The sequence below is a fragment of the Palaemon carinicauda genome, chromosome 2, assembly GCF_036898095.1.
Source record: "Palaemon carinicauda isolate YSFRI2023 chromosome 2, ASM3689809v2, whole genome shotgun sequence".
NCBI lineage: Eukaryota > Metazoa > Arthropoda > Malacostraca > Decapoda > Palaemonidae > Palaemon > Palaemon carinicauda.
The window spans coordinates 59,213,190-59,217,688 of record NC_090726.1 but is presented as its reverse complement, the minus strand read 5'-3'; positions in this window follow the sequence as shown (position 1 = coordinate 59,217,688).

Here is a 4,499-nt window from a genome sequence, read left to right as displayed (position 1 = left end):
TGCGGGTTGAGTTGCTACTCCGTTTATTTTGTCTCAATTATTTTTTACGAAATCTAATTGTATTTGTTTACTTTTCAGCTTCTGTGTAGAACACTTCCCTTCGGCGTTTATTCGTTCTTTCTATTAGTGAACATTCCTTTTTGAATTACATAATTATGATTGTTATAATTCTGTTTTTGTTATAGTTCTCCGCCTTCCCCGTGAGTGGCAGGGGGAGGAGGGCACATACCTGTTGTGTAATTCTTATGTTCTTTTCCCTCGGGGTTTTCTCTTCGGAGTTTCCCCGGGGGAATGAATGTTAACTAATTATTTATTTTATTTTCACAGTTAACGATCTGTTTTTCGTTTGCCTAATGTGACAACGAAGCAGAGCTGTCCTGTTGGGCCTGAGGAGTCTGCTGTTGCTGCCTCCCCTATAGGACTTCGTCATGGGCGTGTTCCCTTCTTCTAGAAGTTCTCCCGTGACAACTGGCAGCTCTTTAGTTCATCTTAGAACGCTCAGGAGGTTCGCCTCCATGGATGGGTTCTTCCCTTCCAATGGAAGTTCCCTTCCCTGGTTTGAGTTTTTCCCCTTCAGGGGAGGGAATTTCTCTTACCTTAATAATTCCTGTTTTGTTCCTGGTCCTTGGGCGGTTGCTCTTGGTGCTTAGCGACCATTTTTGTAACCATGCTCAAGGGGCTGAGCGGTTGCAAGTTCGGACCATGGAATTCGTGCGACTATGCTCTTGGGGCTGAGCAGTTACACTTGTAGTTATGCTCAAGGGGCTGAGCAGCTGCGGGAGCTCCTCTTCGGAGGATTGCTCTTTTCAGGTCAGCTTGCTGATCCAACGGCCCTAAGGGGCGCCATCATCAGTTTTTCTTGTCTCTTCTACGAAGTGCTCACCTCTCTCGTTCGCGAGAGAGGACACTTTTAGAGACTCCTCTTCGGAGGACTCCTGCTGATGTTGCTGAAGGCTCAGTTCCCCCCTCCGAACATCCTTCGAGGTGGCAGCTGAGTCCAATGGTCTCTCCTGCGAGTGATTCTCCCCTTCGGGGGAGTTCACTACAGAGACTCCTCTTCGGCGGACTGATGATGGTGCTCCTGTCAGTGGTCGTCTTGATCTTCACCTCCGACGTTCCCCGCAGAGGATCATCCTCGACGAGAACAAATGCAGCTGCTTCGCTAGACCTTCGGCAGATCGTTCGCAATCTCCGACTCCTGCCAGACCTTCTTGTCTTCATCTTCGTTCCTGGACGCAGATGCGCAGTGGGCGCCAATGCACCTCGGTGTCCAACGGGCACCGGTCCCTTCGGGGCAAAAGGGCTTATTCCACAATGTGGGTAAGTCCCTTAAGGGCCAGGTTTTTACCTGCTCGCCCTCGATCTTCTGCGCGCTCGCGCGCAGTAGCGCTCGCCTGCTATGGACCAGTCTTCTGCTGAATCAACATTCCTGCGATCCAGCAATCTCCTGTAGTTGTGTCTCGCCATAGATCTCCTGATCGCCAGCGCTCACCTGCGCTTCTGAGACCTTCTGTGCGCTAGCTCTCTTCAGCTCGCCAGCGCACATCTGCGCGCCCTTTCCTACTATGCGCCATGTGCGCCAATGGTCTTCTGATCGCCCACGATCTCCTGCTCACCAGCGCGCATCTGCGCCCCCCTTCCTGATGTGCGCAATGCATGCCAACATTCGCTCACGATCTCCGGATCTTGGCGCAGGCAAGGAGATTGTTCTTTTGCTAAACGCCCTCGATCGCCTGCTCGCCAGCGCACATCTGCGCACCTTTTCCTGATGTGCGCAATGCGCTCCAACGTTCGCCACGCGCCCACGATCTACCGGATCTGGGCGCAGGTAGGAGATTCTTCTTTCGCCTTCTCGCCGACGATCTCCTGCGCTTCCTCAGAGCTCGCCCACGTGCAAGCCATCGTCTGCACATCTTCACAGGTGCGCACTTCCAGACTCGATTTAGTCTCTGCGCGCCCGCGCGCCCAAGAGAAGTCTCCTGTGCCCGCCCACGAGCGTTCGCCCTTGCGCGCAACCTCACCATCTGGTTCTTCAACCTCACTGATATCTTCTGGTCGCACAACCGCGCGCCAACGATCTCCTAAGCGCCAGCGATCTCCTAGTGACCACGCGATGCTCCGCCTGCGCGCTAGAGTTTTCAACACGCCCACGCTTCAGATCGCCGTAGGTCCCCTACGCGCCCACGCGTTAACCCTCCTGTACGTGATCGGCCGCTACGCGCCATCGCTCGCCATCGCGCCATCGCTCGCCAACGCGCCATCGCTCGCCAACGCGCCAACGCGCCATCGCTCGCCAAAACGCGCCATCGCCCGTCAACACGCCATCGCTCGCCTACGCGCCATTGGTCTTCCAACCGCCAGCGCTCGCCCTTACAACCGCGCTCACCCTCACCTGCGTGCCCACGCGCACTTTCGCCTGCGCACCCACGTTCGCCCGCGCGCGAACCAACGATTTTACCATCGCGCAAGCGCCAGGGCGATTTCGACCGCGATTCCCGTCGGGTTTCGCAACACGGGCAACCTGGCGAGTCTTCTGGAGCGCGTACTTCCAGATCATGATCTTCACCCCGTAAACGCAGAGCATGGCACGTGCAAGAGCAGGAAGAATCTTCAGAGAGGTCTGGGCAATATTCTTCTCCATCTTTTCAGGCAGGCCCCATCATCTCTACTCCTCAGGATCGTTCGATTCCCTTCCCTCCAGCGGGAATCGCTGACACTGCGTCTGTCAGCCGTCAGAAGAGGAGGTACTTCAAGATAATGGGGGAGCCTGGTTTAGCTCTTCCTCTCCACCATTCCGTGGAAGGGGCTTACCAGGGAAATTTTTTTCTCTCGAGAAACTCTCCGCCCGGCAGGTGACATTCTCAACTTCGGAGATCTTAAGCCAGGAGAAAGCCGCAAAGTGTGCCATGCAGGCCACTTCGTGGCTGGTCGTCTGGCTTGGATCCCTGGGCATCCTGTTGCGATCCGAGAATTCGTCCAAGGAGAGCTCCAGGAAGGTCATAGAAACTTTCCTCCTCTCGGGCACGAGCACCATCGTTTCCGGCTCACCAAGTTTCGAACTTGTGGGCAAATTCGATGTTGAAGCTTTGAGATGCAGTGACCGAGAGGTTCCTCTCGGAAGTCCCAACCATGGATGTCGGCAAACTCAGACACTCTTCCATCCTGGGAAAGAGCTTGTTTTGAACCCAAGGACGGGGAACGGACAGCTGAGAGGTGGAGAAAGTCGAATCACGATTCGCTCCTCCAAAGGCTCTTGCATCCAGACCCTACAAGCCTCCAGCGCCTCAACAACAACAGCCTCGTCAGTCTAGGACATGGGAACCGGCCCCGACAGCTAAGACAAGGTGTCTAAACAGCACCCCCCTCCTGTCAGAGACAAGAAGAACGGGAAGTCCTCCTGGGGAGGCAATAATCCTAGAGGGAGCGGCCGAGGCTGCTAACCTTAGGATTGGCAACCCCCCTGCATGGTCCCCAGTGGGGGGATATCTGGGGTTGCGCGTTCAGGTGGCAGCATCTCGGGACCGATTCCTGCAAGATCTCCGTGATCAGCCAAGGATATCGCGTCCCGTTCATAACATCTCTACCTCCACTGACAGCGAATCCAGTGTCGCTGAGCTCCTATGCCATGGGATCGGCAAAGGGCTAACCCTTCGGGCAGAAGTCGAGACCATGCTCTAGAAGGATGCTCGCCGGAAGGTCATCGACGGCTCCCCCCGGCTTCTTCAGTCGACTCTTTCTTGTAGAAAGCGTCTAAAGGCTGGAGACCTGTCATCGACCTCTCAGCCCTGAACAAGTTTGTCGAACAAACTTCATTCAGCGGGAACAGCAGAGTCGATCAGTCTTGTAGTGAGACCACAAGACTTCATGTGCACACTGGATCTGAAGGACAGGTACTTCCAGATCCCAATCCATTCGTCTTCCAGGAAGTACTTGAAATTCAGCCTAGACAACAAGATATACCAGTTCAAGGTGCTGTGTTTCGATTTCTCCACAGCTCCGCAGGTGTTCACCAGAATGTTCACCCTGATATCTTCATGGCCACACAGGAGCGGCATCCGTCTCCTTCGCTTTCTGGATGTCTGGCTACCCAGGCAATCTCGGAATCGACCCTTCTTTGACACCGAGACAAGCCTCTGGGACTTTGCCAAGATCTAGGGATCATGGTAATTCTCAAGAAGCCTTCTCTGCTTCCATCTCAACAACTGGGATATCTAGGCATGATATTAGACTCCAATCTCCAAGCCTTCCCATCAGATGACAGGATAGCAAGGCTGAGGAGAATTGCAGTACCTTTCCTCAGACGAGGAGAGCTTCCAGCCCAATCTTGGTTACGCCTCTTAGGTCACCTTTCCTCCTTGACCCGTCTAGTTCCAAACGGCCGCCCCAGGATGAGATCCCTGCATTGGCGGCCCAAGTCCCACGGGAATCAAGACAACAATTCCCCGGACATTCTGGTCCCTTTGGACCTGCGGAACGAATGGACCTGCAGTGGTAGTTGA